Below are 20,612 nucleotides of genomic sequence, written 5' to 3'. Positions count from 1 at the left end.
TATAATATTTTCACATTTCTCTCTTCTATAAATAAATGTATAAATGTTTACTGAACCATACACATAACATAGCTAAAAAGAACCTTCTTAGGTACTCTAAGGTACATAGAAGACAAACTCACTTTCTTTTTACCTATATAAAAGAGATTTTCTAGTAGGGGCTAAATCTCAGTTTTATTATAAATATCCAGACACCAGAGGCAAACATTTCTTATTTGGCCTGAATTATTTTCATGCTTTCTATTTACAATTGGGTTGATATAAACAACTTTCTACATTATAAAGTGATTACTTAGAAAACCAATCAATCTAATATTTTATGTATGTGGTTTTTTGTTTGTTTGTTTTTTATGTCTGCTTGTTATTTTGGTAAAATATTTCTAGATCTTACCCTTCTGGGATTCTGGTTGAATCCCAATCCCTAACCCTTCATCAGCCTGGGTCCCTGAGTAACAATGATAGGGGAATGACTTGAAATGGACATACAGACTGAGTAAGAAATAAGCCTTTATTTTATTAAGTTATTAAGTTGGGGGGGGCATTCTTTTATTACTATAGAATATCTTAGGCTATCCAGACTAGTATACCTGATAGTTGTGAATTTCCTGAAGCATTTTAGCATTTAAACAAATCATCAATCATAATCAACTGCCACAGTTACTTTGTCTCTTAAAGGTTAAATTAATATCAAGCTTGAGTAAATAAACTAATATACTTCCCCATTTATTCACTTAAGTGGGAGGACAAAGCGACCAGAGTAGGATGAAGAGTCTCCTGAGATTTCTCAGCTTGCTGTGTCCTGTTTCTACTCATTCTTAGAAACTGAGATGGTCATATCTGAAGGAACTCATAAAGCTTCTGAAGTTGGGACAGCAAACAAATACATTTGAGCTAATTAAGTAGTTTTTTCTTAGTTCAGTTGAAGAACATATTTTAGAAGGAAAAATAAAAGGCCCTGGAAGGATAATTAATGCAAAAAATACTCTGGTTTGAAATATGCTCTTATGGTTAAATGTTTTGATGGTGGGATTTGGTCCAAAATATATTGTAGCACTCAAGAACGGGCAAGGTAAGGTTTTTCAGTAACTGAAGTTTATTAAAATTTAAACTGATCATGTTGGAGGTGGAACTTTTCCAAGAGAAAAGTTTAAAGAAAATGACAAAACTTAAAACTAATTAAAAAAAAGTAGCCACTATTTGCCAGCTAGATATGATCTTATATAATTAGCTTAGTTTACAATCCCAACAGCCCTGTGTGCTTATTATTACTATTATCATCATTTTTATTCCTTCCATTATATAAGGAAAGCAGTTCTAATTAATTTTCTCCAGTGTTACAAAGCTAATACATTATGTAACTGAGATTCATGTCATTCAGTTAACACATTTATTGTGCACCTGTGGGTTAGATTTGAGGTGTCAGAAAACAAGAGGAGTCAAGTATGATTTCAACATTTTTTGCTTGACCAACTGAAAGAGTGGAGTCACCATTAACTGAGAAGCTGGACTTTACCAGAAATCATGGTGCCCCATGTGTATTGCCTCCTTCAAAAACCATCAGTTCTACAGTGTTAAATACCAGTTAGAGGAACTGTAATTCTTTTTGTTTCCCATGGCTGTCCTCCATTAATAGAGTACATCAAGTTCTGAGGATATACCTACTAAATATATTTTCAATTATTTAAAAAAAGGAAGCAATTAAACATGTATTTTCATTTTATCCATCCAGGCTTTATGATGGCTCAAGCAGTGAACAGAATGGAGGAGGGGGTGCCCATTTTTAAATTCTACCTGTTCCTCTTTCCCTACTGCTGCTACTTTAGAATTATACCTTATATCATGAATAGTATTGTAACCTAACCATCCTTGACATTTTGAGTTCAAGGATCACTGGATTCCCTCACATTAAGCCTTCTGACACATCTGCTTGTCAGCAGTGGTGCCAGAGTTTCTCATTTTGCATTGACACATCTGCTTGTCAGCAATGGTGCCAAAGTTTCTCATTTTGCATTGAGGGGAGAGCTGAAGTTTATTATATAATTAGGTTTATTATTCTATGATCCCCTACAATTTATATATTCTTATGGACAAATACATTCATTTCTTGAATGTCTTTGAAGGATACTGAAGGCTTTTTAAGAGCCAGATTGGAGATGTATCCAAATATTTACAGATGGGTAAATCATATCTTGAAAAACATAGTAAGTTTAACCCATTTTTAAAAAGAAGTTACAGAAAAAGCAATTGTCAAAATGTCATACAGGTTAAAAAATCCAATCACTAATCAGTAGGCTCGGATTCTTCTCTGCTCTTGTAACCTTTAGCATGTCACAGGGAAGAGCTAATTCCTTTGCTTTCCATTTCAACATGAAACTTAGAATCTAAAATAAAGCCAGAGCAATTGTGCTTATGTTGAAAAAGGACTCAAAATTAGCTTCACAGGAGCAGTGACAGTGGAAGTTTTACAAAAACATTTAATTATTTGATGCCAGTTTTATGATAGTCACTATAGGCTAATTAGTTCAGGGAAAAGAGGGAGGACCCAACTGGCATTTGGTCAATATTTTCTACACTGAGATCGACAGAGAAAAAGATCTTCATAGAACACTATCAGCTCTTTTGGTTCACTCTACAGAACACAGATGTCCCCTCTGACTTTACACTGCTCCTGTCACTTCCAGTTTGAAAACAAACTTCAAGAGTTCCACGTTGCTTATTGAGTCACATACATGCACTTTAACATAATAAATCCATTCTCCCTTGCACTCTGGTGCACAGCTAGATTGCATTTCCAACTTTCCTTTTAATTAGGTGGACCATATGCCTTAGTTCTGACTGATAAAATTGAGTGGGAGTGACAAGGCTGAGTACTGATGGAGTCATAAATCGTTGAATAACCACATGAAGAACAACCTTGTTCATCTGAGTCACACTTGTTTGAACTGTATGAGTAAAAAATAGACATCTGTTGTATTGAAATATTAAATATTGGATCTAATTTTTTAGCAGCTGAGCTCTTAAGTCCACATAGCATTCAAAACTACTTATAACATGTAAGATTAGCGTCCTCTCTCATGGCATTTTGCTTCACAGCGTATTTTTTCTAACCATAATAGTCTGTTCTTTATTCTTAATTCTCCAAAGTGAGTTAATCCTCCCTTGTTCATATTGTTGTGGCTTCTTGTGGAATTACTGTATGAAATTAAGAAATGAATATAAAGTTCTTTTGAAAAAAAATTTGGCACATAATAATAGCTTATTTAGTGAGAGCTACTATTATTTTATTGAATGTCCTGAACAATCATTTTCTTTATATTCATCATCTCACATATAAATATTCCCTATCTAAATACCTTACAGTTTTGTTTCTAGAAGTTTGCTCTTTCTCAAATACTTTGGTAGTTTGCAAGTTGCTGAGCTGTGCTGAATTAAGCAGTACCTATTTCAAGTTCATTTTTCATGCTCTACTGAAGGAAAGTGGAAACGTCAATGATGGAAAGATTTTGATACAGCTATGGGTTATTGATTTTAAATTAAAAATGGAATAAAATGGAGCACTGTCCTGGGGATAAGATCCTAAAACTGAACATCTGAAAACTCTATGGTGTATCTTCCCTCTGGATACTTGTAACTATTTGAGAATTGTTACAAAGATTCTATAACTTGAACAAATCTACAGTGCATTTTCTGAGTCACCTTGGAATTCCCTGCAGCTGCAAACCTCATGCACTTTAGAATTGACTTTCATCATGGAGTTAGTTTCTAAGTAACTTTTTGGTCGATTTTTTGCTCCGTTTTCTTGCTCCTAATTCCACGTTTCAGATGCCTCATTTCTGTGTTTTAGAAGTATGCATTTTTAGATGAATTTTATCTAACAAGTTAAGGTATACAATAAATCAAATCATCCCTACAAAGGCCCCTTATACAAGAGAGAGCCTTTAATTTTGCATTTCCTTTACTCTGTCGTGTCTGCTTCTCCTTTTTTCATTTAATTATTTCTTTATCATTCTGTTTTCCTATGTATTTCTATTTAGTTTCTATGTTTTCTTTGTCATAATGTCACATTCCTTTTTTCTTCCATTCTGTTTCTTTTTAATCATGCATCATCATTTAGCATCTTCAGTATTCCTTTCTCTGTATTTTCCTTTACAATTTATTTTCACCCTCTATCTAATTTTTAGTTCCATATGAATTAGCCTCATGGACAGAGGAAAAAATAATTCATGTTTTTAGAATCTTTTATAGACCACTCCTTACACTGAGCTTTTTTTTTTTTTTTTTTTTTTTTTTTTTTGGTAGTAGATTGTATCATTTCCATTTTTCAAATGAGGAGACTCAAGAGAAGTTATGGAGCATGTCCTGCAGCTAGATAATGATGGAGGAGTTTCACCTGGATAAATGGAGCATCCAGAACTAAAGAGTAATAGCAGTAGTAGAATATTCTCTTAATAGGATATTGTTCTTCTCTCTTTGGTTTTCTGGGAGCATTTCTAGTGTCATTAGTTTCATATGCAATGACAAGGTTTGACAGCTAGGAGAGATGACACTAAGAAAGGCTGTGCCAGAGACCACAGGGACTTGCCAATGGGAAGAACCCTTGAGTACTTTAGTGATTCTAAGTGATCGTCTGCCTTGGTCCTGAACTCTTTAGGCATGCAGACTCACTCATACCACAAAACCCCATATATATAGCCTCCAAAATCATGCCAAAACCCCACTTCTATTCCTCCCCACTCAGTTCTTCAAGTTCTTGACTTGTGACCTTCTTGGCTTTTCTTACCATTTATTGTCTTATCCTTCAGGCTTTATACTCAACCCTCTTTCTCTAGCTTAGTCTTTCATTTCCTACCTCAGCAATGATCGAACATTGTAATTTAGCTGCCAGTGGTAATTGCTTCATTTAGTCCAGCCTAGGCTCATAAACCTTACATTTCAGTGCAAGTCCTTGTTCCAAATATGTTGGCACTGCATTCATGAGCATTTCTCAGACTCGGCGGAGAAATCTGATTGCTATGGAACTTTTTCAGTCACCCTAAGCAAGCTGGAGAACTACTAGTTGTTGCTGCTCTTGCCTGTTAATTAAACCAGTTTCTACAACATTGCATTAATAGTTCACTAGAATAAGGAGCGTTGAAAAGTTCAAGAAGGAGCATTTTTCTCACTTTCATTGGATGGGTAAGTAAGTTAAAGTAAGTTAAAGTCTTGTATATGAGTGTGTCCCAGGAGTACCACTTACCTGGGGATTACTTAGCAGTTAGAGAATAGTGAGACATGCCATTTGAGTCCTTTACAGCTTGGTTGCCTTAAAACCCATTTTGTTAAAAGGTCAGACTTTAAATTATCCAATATATAAGGTTCTGTTCTTTGGGGATCCAAAATTTTAGTCTTTTTTGTTTGTTTGTTTGTTTGTTTTTGCGGTATGTGGGCCTCTCACTGTTGTGGCCTCTCCCGTTGCGGAGCACAGGCTCCGGACGCGCAGGCTCAGCGGCCATGGCTCACGGGCCCAGCCGCTCCGCGGCATGTGGGATTTTCCCAGACCGGGGCATGAACCCGTGTCCCCTGCATTGGCAGGCGGTCTCTCAACCACTGTGCCACCAGGGAAGCCCCAAAATTTTAGTCTTAACTTATTATTCTGCCCAAGTGGAGTTGACTTCAAAGGCATGATGTAAAGGTATCATTCCACTAGATTTCTGAGCCAGTTCTCTGGCGAGGGAGTGTGTGCATATGTCTTGGCTGAAAGATGCTTGTAAGAAAATATTTCAGTGCATTTGGGAAAACTGGCGTATATAATTTATCAAAGCAGGCATTTTAAAAATGAATAAAGCATAGCCACACTATGAATCACAGGTCTCAGATTTGCTTCTCAAAATAAAGTTACTTATTTTGAAAAGATACAAGTTGCAGTTGTATGTAATTTTATAGCTTTTGTAAATATGTTTCTGCCTTCAAACTTAAACTAATTTCTTTAGTGAGACATGTAACAATAAATATATTAACAAGTAAAAAAAAAATTTTTGGCCAGTACCCCCCAAATCCAAAACACAGCAGTTTAAAATATGTTTACTTATACTAATAAGCATCTCCACTGCAGACATTGAAGGATGCACTGTGAATTAATATAGGATATGTTTTGTATTATAGCCACTAAAGAAAGCCCTTTAAAAACAATTTATAGAACTAATTATAACACAGCCAAAGAGATTAAGGAAGCATAAAAGAGCGGATAATAAAAATGAAAGAAGAAAACCCAACAGTAGAGATGTTACAGAAAGACACAATGGAAACTTAGGTTAAAGAATGATGATAGATCAATAGAGAAGTTTACCTGACAACAACAAAATTTATTTTTTCTAATATTACATTTAATTAGAATTTATTTTTGACCAAAATGCTTAAAGAGGCGATTGTGGTATAGTTAATAGAACACCCAGAAGTAGATGTTGGGAAGCATATCCCTAAATATCCAGTTATTGTGTACAAAGAAAGTTAACTATTATTAACCATTTTTCATTTCTATAATGAGGGAGCTGGTTCCTTACAGGTCATTGGCCCCACTATTCTTGAATAACTTATGTACATATGGAACCTGATGCCTGAGAGCTCCAGTCAACTAATAGGAGTAGCAAATTAAGAAAGAAAAGGGGGCATGGAGTCAGAGATATGTTAAACTATAAAACTAGCTTTCTTTTTGTGCAGAAAAAATCCCACCAGGTAACTCAAAAGAAAGAGCAGTCTGTACCCTCTGTTGTAGAAAAATGTTTCAGGAATAAAAGAGATTTTGACTTAGAGTCCAATTCTATAAAATTTCACTGAAGTCTATCATTACTCCTTGGAAGGTGACCATTACTCAGAGATGCTTTTAGAATTTCTGTGGATTTAGGTTGTTGAACCCTAGTATTAATTCAGTGTCTTATGGTTAAGCCCTAGTTTCCAGATCTACTGGTCTCTTTGACACAGACCTCTTGTCAGGAATGCTGAGCAAATAATCTTTCTTAAAAATCCCTTAACAATAAATTTAATTTCAGACAATTAATCTATCTTCAGATCTTCTTATAGAAGATATTTATTTACAACTTTGAGTTGAGAAAAGAGACAAGCAGAGTATAAAATGTCAAAAACTTAATCGAGAGAACACAACATTTTGTACTTTCTGGGACTGACAGCGCAGACTTATCATAAAAAAGACATGGGGTTTTCCTTTGTTATTTAAGCAAGTTGCCTCCTCCATTTACAGAATGTGCTCCATCACCCGTAGTGGAAATTCATTTTACTACAGACTTTGTGTTGCTAAGGATATAATATTACAGCCTAGGATAGTGCTACTAATTGATTATTTAATGAAGGCAATTGTTGATACTATCATGGAAACTCACAGTTAGGGAGAGTCTCCAAATTTGTTCTAGCCCCTCCCGCTCCCTTACTTATTGCAAAAAAGTAGATGGGATTTTCTGTGTGGAGTCAGACAGTTCAAACCCAGCTGTCACTTGGGCATATCACTTAGTTCTTTGGTTCATAGCTTATTCATCTGAAAGATGTTAAAATAATATATATATAATTCTCAGAACTGCTGAAAGTTTTTTAGAAGGTACACATCTACATAGTGTTAGTGGTCAGCAACATTGGATTCCACTCCCCTCAACAGTTCATAAAAGTTGTGTTGGTCAATTGCTTGTTTATTCTCAGATTTATCATCACCCGTGACCTGCTCCTGCTAACTGGTACCAGTGTTAAATTATCTCTGTATGAATGATGGCTTCTATTTTCCCAGATGGATGATATCTAGTACAATCATTTAATCTTCTCGTGAAGCATTATTAGCACAAACTTTTATTTTTACTTGGTTTTACTTTCTTAGTTAATCATGGCTATTCTGAGTTATTCACATTTCCCTGGTTAGCATAGATTTATAAGAATTGTAATGAACAAAGTGATTAGACACTTTAATTTTTTTGTCTGCACATTAGGAAAAGTTTCATAAATCTAATTTTACTATTCTTTAGCTGTGCCACATCTCCCTCTAATTTGTATTTACAAGTAATTGCACATAGTGAATAAATACTTGGACTATTTCAAATTATGTCCATGGAAATCACATTCTCATTTCATTCTAGTTATTTAAAAAGTTATATTTTAATAGCTTCAATGCCCTCAAAAGCCATAACAGTTTAATTATTTTGAATATATTGTGATGTGTGCCTATTTTCTATTCATGATCCATCTGTGTTATTGAAAACCTTGCAATTAACGCTTAGGAGTTAATGAATTACTAGGGGGAAAAATCCTTTGATGGCCATTGAAGGACTGAATTATTTGCCACTCATGAAAAGATAGAGTGTAGGTATTTACATAGATGATCATTTAGTTTCATCTTATCCCAGAGTATAATGGCTGGGTTATAATCACTCTTAACTTGGAGACAGTTTTGTCCAACTCTGTGCAGCTGTTGAATGGGAAAGTTACATGTTCAGCATTGAGGGTAAGGAAGAGGGATTATAGAGAGGCTGTTTTCGTTCATCAGAAGAAGTAATGTTAACTGCTGCAACACACTATTGAGATCTCAGTGGCTTAGCACACACACAAGTTGTTTTTTAATTGTTCATGTGCGGCCTAATGCATGCTAGTGAAGTATCTCCTCCATTCTGAGACTCACGGATACAGGCTCCATCAAATTTGTAATCCAACCATCTCAGCATATAGACTTCCAGATCATCCTGGCAAGTGAAAAGAGAGCTGGAGTTTCACATAGGATGTTTTCAAGGAGCAGAACCAGAAGTAGCTTACATCACCTCTGCCAGATTTACTGATCAGCACCCGATATCATTGACTTAATCTAATTGCAACACAAGCTCAGAGAGCACATTCACATATTAGGTGGATGCTTACTATGTCTGCTATGTCTATAGCACGTGGGAATGGGCATTGGGAGACAAAACTGCACATCAAGCTTTTTCTTCCTGGAATACCTGGACTTCTTGCTTTTCTGAGGAATTCTTCTGTAGCTCTTTTTCTAAGAGATAGAGATTTGGAAGCTACTTTCTTCTTGAAACCTATCCAAATATACTTTCAGTCAAATGTAATTGCTCCTTTCCCTATATTTTAAAATTTTATTTTATATTTTATATTATGAATATCAATGATAAGAGCTTCTGTTTATTGAACACTTACTTTATGGCATTCTAGAACTATATATATATATATATATATGTATACATATACATATATATAGAGAGAGAGAATTATTATATATATATAATTCTATATATATGCACATTTAATTCATTTAATTCCACCCAAAATTCTATGAGATAAATATTATCGGTCTTTTGTAAATGAGGGCATGGAGAATTAAAGAATTAAGTAAATAACTCACTCTTGCAACACAGAACTAGTAAGTTTCAGAACAAAGATTGGAGCTAAGGTCTGTGTGATTCCAAACAAAAGCTCTTTCCCACAGTGTGTATCTGCCTCCACCATCTATCTTGTATCTTTTCATATAGCAATTAATAAAATGCATTACAACTTTGCAGATGGTCTTTCTGAGCTAATCTTTAAAACTCCAGAGCCTAGCATGTTTAAAGGCTTTCAAATATAAATACTAATAAATGATGGACCACTAATTAATGCATATGAGAACTTAAAACAGCTCTCCCTTCTTCCTCATGTCAGCAGGTTGCAGTACAGCCAAGTTTAACTAGAAAGTATAAGCAATTATTTTGTGTAGAGCCTGATAACACCCTTCTCACAAGAGCTTGGGGCAGTTCACATGGCTGACTTAGTTTGCATAAGCAATCTAAGGAGACATGCCATTGTTTCCTCCACTTGTTTCCCTGCTGTTACTGCTACTTGCATTAGTTTCTTAAGGTCACTGTGCAAAGTGCCACAAACTCATTGGCTTAAAATGACAGACAGGGGCTTCCCTGGTGCCACAGTGGTTGGGAGTCCATCTGCCAATGCAGAGGACCCGGGTTCGGGCCCTGGTCCAGGAAGATCCCACATGCCACGGAGCAACTAAGCCCGTGTGCCACAACTACTGAGCCTGCACTCTAGAGACCACGAGCCACTACTGAGCCCACGTGCCACAACTGCTGAAGCCCGTGCACCTAGAGCCGGTGCTCTGCAACAAGAGAAGCCACCGCAATGAGAAGCCCACACACCACAATGAAGAGTAGCCCCCACTCGCCTGCAGCAAAGACCCGACGCAGCCAAAAATAAATTAAAAAAAATAAAAACCAGACATTTATTTTTTCAGTTCTAGAGGTTAAAAGCCCAATATCATGGTATCAACAGGGCCATGCTCTCTCTGAAACCTGTAGAGGACAATCCTTCCTTCCACTTTCCTAGCTCCTAGGGGTATCTGTCCATCCTGGGTGTTTCTCAGCCTGCAGATGCATCACTCCAATGTGTGCCTTTGTCACTGTATGCCTTTTCCCTGTGTGTTAGTCTTCACATGGTGTTTCTCTCTTCTTATAAGCACACCAGTCATCTTGGATAAGGGCCACCTTAATGATTTTTCTTAATTTGATTATACCTGCAAACATGCTATTTCCAAATCAGGTCACATTTGCTGGTATTGGAAATTTGGACTTCAATATATACGTTTCAGGGATGCAATTCAATCCATAACACTATGCTAATTATGCTAACTTCCTTGCTTAAACCCTTTTTCCTGTCAATGCAGCTGTGTTCATTCACATTCAGCTCATTTACCCTCACTTTCTGTAGCTTTTATAAATTACTACACCTCATCCTTTATCTTGGTTCTGGTTTCTTCTCCTTCCCCACTCTGCTCCCTAATCCAGGCCCCTTTAGCTCCAGGAGCCAGGAATCCTGTAGGTTTCTGGTACCTGAAGAGATCCCTGTTTGCCCAAAGAATCATAATCTCCATTCAACTTGTGGATCTGTGCTTTCTACATGATAGTTACAGGAACTACGTAACCAAAAGCATATTCCTTCCATCCCTCCTGCAAAGTGGAGCCCCAATGGATTTATAACATGCTCCTTTTGGAGGATGCTTGAAGAGGCAAATGAGATCTTACCATTCAGTATATTAGATGAAGTCTAAGTCATTCATTCATGCATTTACTTTGGTATTCACTGAGCAGTTATTAGACACCTATGGTATGGTAGGAACTGTTAGAAATTGAAGAATAAAAAATATTTTGGGGGAATTTCATCCTAGTAGAGCAACCTGGCATAACATATGATCTAAATATATCAGGCAAAAAGAGTTGTATAGAAAGGGGGGTCAAAGTGCCCCCAAAGCATTTATTGGCTTTACCACTCTAGAGCAAAAGATACTCATGGCAACCCTTTGATGGATGGAACCATTTTAGAAGGTTTACTTTTTTTTTTTTTAGTGGTTTTGAATATAGTCAATATAGGGTCCTACTTTACACAAGGCATTTCACAGGAACAACGTGAAGGTTGGAGTCCCAGCTGTGATTTACTTACATATGGGTGAGCCTGCTCTAGACTTGACTGGGCCCTGGAAAGAAGCCAGAGTGCTACCCATTCTAGGCTAGCCCCCCAAACACTTCAGGTTATAAATCCTCAACTTGTAGATTTTCTAGCTCCTGGAGGATAGGGGTTATCGTCTACTTTTTAAAAAATTTATAATGCCCAGCAAAGTTCCTGGTTCAAAGTAGATACTCAACCAAAGTTTGTTAAATATTCCATGTATGCTGGTGACTATAGGTGCAATTGGAAACACTGTATGCCTCTTAGCTCTGACCAATGACTCTTTCTTTCATCTCTGCCTCTTCAGTGCTTAATAAGGGCTCTAGAATACAGTAAGGTTGACTTTAGTTTGATTAGCAAGTTAGTTACTTGTGCGTATCCGTATTGCTCAATTTTAAAATGTGCTGAAATCTGTTCTCCTTGTCAAGCAGCCACATTTGCTGCATTTAGTTAAGAACTTACCTCAAGAAAAAATACTCAGACCTCTTCCACTGAGTTGCTTTTTATTCTTGGGAGAAGCCAGTTGATTAATTCTCTACTCTGGTGGTTTATTTCTGGTACTTTTGCTCATTATGTTTAAGGCAATGTAATTACAAATTAGGATTGGCAGCGTGTGAACTCAATGTAATGTATGATTATTTTCTTCATTAATTATATCCAAAGCTCACTGTCTCCTTCATACAGGTTTCTTGAAGTTTCATGTTTTTTTGAAGTAATTAAAGACATCAGTCAAGAGAATGTATTTTTTTTTATGAAAGACATAATTTGGTTAAAATCACAGTAATTTGTTTCTAAGTGGGTTTAAAAATTGTCTATATAGATTTCCTTTCTGTCTTGCTTTATGAGAAATATTGATCACCAGATTGCATCTTTGAAAAGGGGGGTCAAATCACCCAATTCTTTGTGAGAAATAAATAAAAATTATTCTATTATTGACTTCACTTGCTTTATTCATAGTCAGTACTTCACTTTATTCATAAATACTCATGATAAAGTAAGGTCAATATTGAATAATTTCAATACATATAACTCTGGAGAATCACTGAATTCATTTAGAAATTTTTTATAGATTTTATGTTTGAGGACTCTTCTTTTATTAAAACTTATTGTATAGTCATATAATAAAATATGTGTGTCCAATATTTTAAGAGTAGGATCTTTAAAAATAATAAAAACAACTCTAGGATTTCCTATTTAAATATAGCCTGATACAAACAGTATTAATTGGCAATAAAATAGAGTCATGGTAAAATTTACCATATTTTTTTGCAGAGAAAATTGATTTTTCAGTGTAGAAGTTTATACTTGATATTACAAAAAAATCTGTGGATAGAAATATTTCAAGGCAAATATTTCAAGTATTAAAGGCATTAGACACTCAATTCTAATAACCTCATTTACTTAATGTTCCTCATCCAGTCTGAGTTTGCTTGCCTATGTACTTTAAGGGAGTTTCTTTCATCTACTTGGGATAATCTGCTCTCTATGTCTCCAAGTCTGTCAAGAACTCTTTAAGGCTTAGTTCAAATATTTCCTCCTTACAAGCGTTCCACATTCATTTCCCAGCATTTTTGGAAGTGATCTGGCCCTTATGGTGTTTTCCTTTCTTATTCTCCCTTTTGTTTGTATTTGTGTAACTACATGGATTCCTTTGGGCAACCATGAGCTACTTGAGGAGAGATAAGGCAATTGATATATTTCCGTCTCCTAAGTAATTTGTTCTGGCAGAATGGAAAACAAGCTTCTATACCTCCACACAGAAACAAAGACACACAAACCAGCCAGAGTCAGCTTCAGAAAACACAACAAGTTATACTTCTACCCTTTGACCTCCCCCCAGCATCCATGCTATATTATAATACATTATGAACAAGTTGTCTTATTAAATGATAAAAACACCTAGTGATAAAATCATTAAACCGTGCCACCATATTCTGTCATGCAGAGTGTGTTATGGCTACCACTCTAGGCACACTAGATATTTCCGGAGACTTCTCTAAGGAGAATTACAATTTTCCTGAGAAATAAAATAATCTATCTCTTGCTGCTTCAAAGCGTAGTAATAGGATGTGTGACATGAACAAATGAGATTCTACTGAGTTCCTGCTTTTTCTCCTAGTGTATTTGGTGGTATTTTTATATTTTTTAGATTTTCTGTTTATCATTCTCACTCCATGTCATTTTCCTTATGCCTGAAATATCTTTAACCTTATCAACATTCTTTTAAATCCCTGTGAGTGTTATGCTAACACCAAAATAAAATCCAAGTGTGAAAACTGTTCATAACTACAGAAGATTTGGAAGTTGTTCTGATCTATTATCTGTTTTGTCTGCAAGTTTATTATTTTAAGGTACTCTACAGAAACTTTTAATCAAATGATTTATTTATATATTCATTTACTTAACTAAGCACATAGCTCCTCTAAAGCAGTGTTTCTCAATTTTTATTTAAATTATGCACCATCAGTCAAGCTTTCTTTGAGTTCTTCATTCTGTCATTTGTACAATGAGAATCACAATAATTTTTCCAGATACAAAAAATGATATTGTAATATTGCATATGATCTCTAAAGTTACATATATGTCACTCCACCCTACCCCACTTCCGAATTTCCATTATCCTACTTTTCTCTCCTCTCCCTCTGTCTTTTAGAATCCTTATTCTAACACCAATACTCCTTTTAACAGTCACATTGTTCCCCAAAACTCCTTTCCCGCCTCCATCAGCTCTGCCCTCTTACACCTGCTCTCCATGTGATGAATCTTTTTAAAGTCATCCAGTATTTAAAAATTTTGCTCATGAGGTGGATGGACCTAGAGTCTGTCATACAGAGTGAAGTAAGTCAGAAAGAGAAAGACAAATACTGTATGCTGACACATATATATGGAATTTAAGAAAAAAAATGTCATGAAGAACATAGGGGTAAGACAGGAATAAAGACACAGACCTACTAGAGAATGGACTTGAGGATATGGGGAGGGGGAAGGGTAAGCTGTGGCAAAGTGAAAGAGCGGCATGGACATATATACACTACCAAACGTAAGGTAGATAGCTAGTGGGAAGCAGCCGCATAGCACAGGGAGATCAGCTCGGTGCTTTGTGACTGCCTGGAGGGGTGGGATAGGGAGGGTGGGAGGGAGACGCAAAAGGGAGGGGATATGGGAACATATGTATATGTATAACTGATTAAATGTGTTATAAAGCAAAAAAAAAAATTTTGCTCATAAAAATAGAGCTTATATTTCCATAACTTCATTCTGTCCTCTGATAAATAGCATTGAAAAAAGTTATCTTATTCATTAGAAGTATTGGGTTGAGGGGGCAAGGAAAGACAACAAAGCTCAAGAATTAAAACGCTATCCAATTTGCTCTTCTTTCTCCAAGAAAATTAGTAATTAGGTTTATTCATTGAGGTTCTATTGAACCTCAATCACATCTGTTTTCAAGAAGCTGCAGAGAAAAAAAAAGCAAGCAAGAAAGAAAAGAAAACTCATTTCTTCTGTCTGCCTTTGCAGAAAATAGCTTTTCTAAACCTCAGTTTTGCAAGCACTATTCTGTACAAATAAACATTAGTGACTGTGGCTTTGTGCTTAACGAGATTCCATCGGTGTTCAGTGAACGTGGGCTCGTGGAAGCCAGGAGGATTGTCTGCAAAGCAAATCTAGGGCTTGGTCCCTGATATTAGTCTCATAGCTGAGATGCATGAAAAACACCCAGAATGAGGTGAAACAACATGCTTCTGTCAGGAGAGAAGAAAAAGGTAACAGGTAACTACTAAGTCAGTATATGGAGATGTGGGAGCCATTGTGGGAAATTCTGACACAGGGGAGAAGACAGAGTGAGGTGGCTGAGAGAAAAGGCCTTAGCATAGGTTTGGAAGTGACGGGTATGCTTGGGGAAACATCTCATGAAGGGGGATGTGGCTGTTGTGATGGGTAGAGAGAAGAGACAAATATTCCTGTCCTCTTGAGAACATCTGCTTGTCCACTGCTATGTGAGATTTCAGAATTCACTGGAGGTGGCCACATGATAAAAGCACAGTTTTGCAGTCATATAATTCTGAGGTTAGTCCCAGCTCCAGTCACTTACTGCTTGAGTCAGTTCTGTATCCTCTTCTCTAAACTTCTAGTGTGTATGTGTGTGTGTGAATGTGTGTGTGTGAGAGAGAGAGAGAGAGAGAGGGAGGGAGGGAAATGGGCCTATTTCATAGGATAAATGAGATAAATTAATTTAAATGATGTATTAACATTCCTTACTAGCATGTGGGAATTAATCATTCAGTTCTAGGTTTTTTATAATTCAATGAAGATGTTGTCTAGAAAAGGTGATCATAGGAAAATTGTCAGATGAGCAGGGAGTAAAGCCCTTAGGTACAGCCACCTGAGCAAATAGAGAATAAACCCAAAGAAAGAACATTATCCTGTTCACTGTTTATATGACAGTGCAGAGATGCTTGCATGGTAAGAAATTTGTCATTAAAAATAATATTTTTGAGCACCTTCTTTATGTCAGGCACTGTTCTGAGATTTCAGATATTGACATATTTAATCCTACCCAAAGAGACATATTCAATTAATATTCTTATTTTATGGATGATAAATCTGATGAATAAAGAGATAAAGCTCAAGGTCACTAAGGAAAGCAGAGCAAAATGTGGAAAGAAGGAGACCTCATTAGAGAGTGTATACCTTAATCAGCTTGAAATCCTGCCTCTCACTGTGTTGATATGGAGATAAATGTATTTCACAGTTTTACACTCAAACCATTGAATTAATGTTGTTTTAAGTTAGCTAAATATATGAATTCATGATGTAGATAATGTATCCATATTTCAGTTATCCTACAAAATGCTGGGAGGTAGCATAGTGAATATGGTCACAATGCAATATCCTAAATCTGCTTCTCACTCAGTCTTCTGTATCTCTGCAGATTGCATCGCTGTCCATGGAGTTGTTAAGTCCTAAATCTAGGTGTCATCCTTAATTCCTCACTTTGTCTCACCCTTCCCGTTCCAGTCTATTAATCCTAATGATTCTACCTGGAAATGCATCCCAAATCATTTTTTTTTTTAACTCCAATATGACCACCTTAGACCAAGGCACAGTCATCTTTCATGCTCACAAATGTAACATCTTCCCAACTGGCCTCCTTGTCAAAATTCATTCTCCTTAGCTTGTCCCTAAAGATTTAGCCCTGCCTACCTCGGCACCATTTCCTATCACTCTTCCTGTTCCCCTCTATATTTTATCCACACTAGCTTTTTTAAGGTTCTTGAAACACAGCTCATATCTACTTTCAAGCCTGAACTTTGCATTACTAGTGCCTTTCTTGTCATTAAGTTTTCAGGTTAAATGTCACCATCTCTAGTAAGAACTCTCATGACCACCCAGTTGGGAGTAAAGTGCAATAAGTTAATAATCATTACATTCATTCTCATTTTCATTAAAATTTTAATAATCATTAAACTGTTACTCAGAGAATTGTTGTAAGAATGTACCAATACAAGTATTTCAATAGCAAGGGGTTATTAATTGCTCAGGTGAGTGACAAACTTTAGACAAAAAAAGGACTTAACGTAAGATCACGCAGGTGTTGGATTAGTTGACAATAAAAAGTTGGCCAGCAGTCTGTGTGTCTGAAGCATACTCTACTTGAAGTTTAAATCTATTTAGAAGTGAGAGATTTATTCAGGATTAGTTCTGGGCATGGACACATTGCTTGATTTTGTTTCTGCAGTGAGAGGTAGTCGTTGTCATAAGCCCTGAATTTAGAAAGGTGCTTTAGTGCTCTGAAAAGGAGAACAAAAATTGCTTCTTTAAAAATAGATGCTTCTCTTTGGTCAGCTGCCTCCAAAACCCTCTACAGGGGTTAATTAGACTAAAAAAAAATAATTAGGTTTTAGGAAGGGAAAATATAAATAAAATACATGGAAGACAAGGAACGTTGTGTTCTCTCTCTCTCTCTTCTTTCTCTCTTTTCTTCTTTTGTTCTTTCTTTCGATGTGGCCTTGAGAGAGAGAAAGTACAGGGGGGTCGTGGAATTCTGTTCATGTGTTAGTTATTAATGGATTGAGAATTGCTGAAGGAGATTATTTAGCAACTCTAACTGTCTTTTTATCTTCTCATTTCCTTTACTTTGGAGGTAATAGGAACAGACATAAGACTGGATTATCCTGCTTGGGGGAAGGATATAGAAGCATCTCATGCTCTCTGAGGAGCAGTAATTAATAGCAGTAACAACGCCTACAATTTATTGAGCACTCTCTCTATGCCAGAACTGTGCCATGCCAAGCTCTTTACATAACATGTTGGATTTAATTTAATCCTCACAATTCTATGGAGCTGATACAGTCATTTTTATTTTATTTTATAAGCACAAAAACTGAGCTTAGAAACCTTTTATAATTTACCCCAGAGCACTCAGCTAATAAGAGATGGACACAGAATCAATTTTACCTGTTTTTAAGGCCCTTGGTTTAGCCATTTTGCTATATTGCTTATATCTTTGTCAACCAAAGTGGATTAATTAAAGTCTCCGAAGTTTATTTTTCCAGATCTCAAGCATTTTTGTGTCAGGGGTAGGAGTCAATAATTCTTTCCTACTACCTACCTCCCAAAACAGAGCTTATTCCTAGGAATCCACATGTCCTTCTTAAAAGCAGGAGTGATTCTCTTTTTCCTGCTTAGTGTTCACAGCCAATACCTTTTTCCCTTCTTTACAGATGTTAGCAACCATTTTACATATCTCTTCCAGTTCTCTTGAGTTTTCATTTTTTGCATCCTATTGTTTGGGGAAGTAGATATTGGATATTTGCATGCACTACTTCCATAAAGAAACATCTGTTTTCCAAGACAAATACAATATTCAGTGGCATTTAAAAATATTTAGTATTAAATATATACTAGTAAGAAGGAAATCAAACAAGCCTAGTCAATATTCCTTGTTGTAGGCTTAGGCCAGGTTGGTAACAGTGGAGGAACCAAGTGGTAAGATCCTGAATAGATTTTTAATGAATTCAACAGAATTTCCTATAGAATTTCATGAATGGCATGGACAATAGAGAAAAATAAGGGATGGCTTCAAAGTTTTGGCCCAAATAATTTTTCAGAGATGTTGCCATCAACTGAATGACAACTGTGAAAGTGTACACATTTTGATGGAAGATGAGGAATTCAGCATCAGTAGTAGATGTTAAATATCAAAGGGGAGAGATTGAGTAGCAAGTTAGGTGTATAAGTTTAGAGTTTGGAAGAGGTTTTTGGATCCGAATGTGTCTGGAGTAGCGTAAGCATGGAAGAGACTGATAGGAGATAAAAGTCAGAGAAGTAATTGTGGGTCAAATCATATAGTGCCTTGTAAGCTGTCACAAAGATTGCGGATTTATATTGAATGAAATAGAAAGATATTGCAGTGTTTTGAGAAAGTTGTGGCATAATCAACTTACATTCTAAGGGTCATTTTGGGCTGTGTGCTGACTATGGCCTGTAGGATGGCAAGGGTACAAGAGGAAGAGTAATTAGGAAACTAATACAACAATCCAAGAAAGAGGTGATGGTGTCTTGCACAAACAAGACAGTGGAGGGTAGCAGTCAAGGGCAACGAAGTATTGAGACTCTAGATATATTTTTAAAGCTAGAATGTACTCATATAAATAGGAGTGAGATATTCATGTTTGCTCAGCACAAAGGAATTCAGGAGAACTTTATATTTCTAAGTTTTATTTTCTCAATAAATATTAGCTGAGAATCTGTAAAGTTCCAGGCATTGTCTTAGATGATCAAGAGAGATAAAAAGAGATCTAGGTCTCTAGTTAGGCAGGGGAGAAAAGATACCAAAGCATGCAATTCAAGAAATGTGGGAATATGAGTGATCAGGGAATTCCTTAAAACAAATTAAAGAGCCTTTATTGGAATTAGGATAAGAGGGTATGTGCTCAAACTGGGCACTTGTAGAAGGCTTTATGTCTACCAATTAAAATTTTACCCATATCAAGACTTTTCTTAAGAATCCTGAAAGATTGAGAAAGATTTTAAATAGGTGGATATGTAGTTCTGCCTCATTATTCTTTAAGGGCAAGACATAGAAGAGTAATGAAAGACATTAAAAGCCAAAAATCAAGGTCTTCAGAGTGTGCAAAACTGCATTCTTTCTTTGCTAGTTTGCAGCCCTACCTCCTAACCAACAGCTACTTCTCATATTCAAGTTTCAGCAATACTAATACCATCCGGCCAATTTCCTTCACTACTTTATAAGCATTCCCTCACCAGCCTCCACCACCTGTACTCCCCCACCATAAACTTCTTTTAAATACTTCCCCATGTGTATTCGCTCATTAAACACGTATTGAGCGTAATTTGTGTGCCATGATCTGCGTAGGAAGCTATGCATATAAGAAGAATTAAAACTGGAAATTTCTCCTTCTTTCATTAAAATTTCTCCATTCTCAGAGCAATTGCTTTTCATTAGACTCTCATTATAATTCTCCTGTACAATAGCTTTTTATTAATCTTCTTGTCCCCAATCTCTCCACTGCAATCTAATCTCTATTCTGGCATCAGAGTGACAGTGAACCGTACATAAAATATACACCTGATCATGTTACACCCTTGACTTATTTTAGTACTTTTTAGTTGCAGATAATACAAATAATTCAAATTGGCTTAACTGAAAATCCTAATTGTTTGATATACACGACTGAAGAGTCCAGGCATATTTTGGGCTTTAAGAAAGACAAAGCAAATCTTCAAATCTTACCCAAGTCTTCAAATGAAAAAGTGTAACGCTCAGTCTCTCTCCATTATTAGCTTTGCTCTGCAAGATGTTGGCTTCATTTCTAGGCAGGCTCTACCACATAGCATGATGTCTGAACATTTTTTATTTCAGTGACTTTTATTGAATTAATAAATCTGAATTAAAGAAATGATGTAACTTTCAACTTTATCTTAACAGGTTGTAATGATAAGACTTATTTTCAGTTTTTCTTTTTCCTTTTTTGATAGGTGAGTCTCATGTGTGTGGAGAAATAAAACTACCCTGGATACTACTAACAATAAATCTCATTCACAGTTCACTAGGTTGGTACCTGTTATTTCCCAACGTTTAGATACAACATATTTTCCTGTTGTTGTGACAGAGTTGTGAAAAGTTTAAAAGG

This window comes from Mesoplodon densirostris, chromosome 7, assembly GCF_025265405.1.
Source record: "Mesoplodon densirostris isolate mMesDen1 chromosome 7, mMesDen1 primary haplotype, whole genome shotgun sequence".
Lineage (NCBI taxonomy): Eukaryota > Metazoa > Chordata > Mammalia > Artiodactyla > Ziphiidae > Mesoplodon > Mesoplodon densirostris.
The sequence above is the reverse complement of the archived record's forward strand: the minus strand, read 5'-3'. Positions refer to the sequence as shown.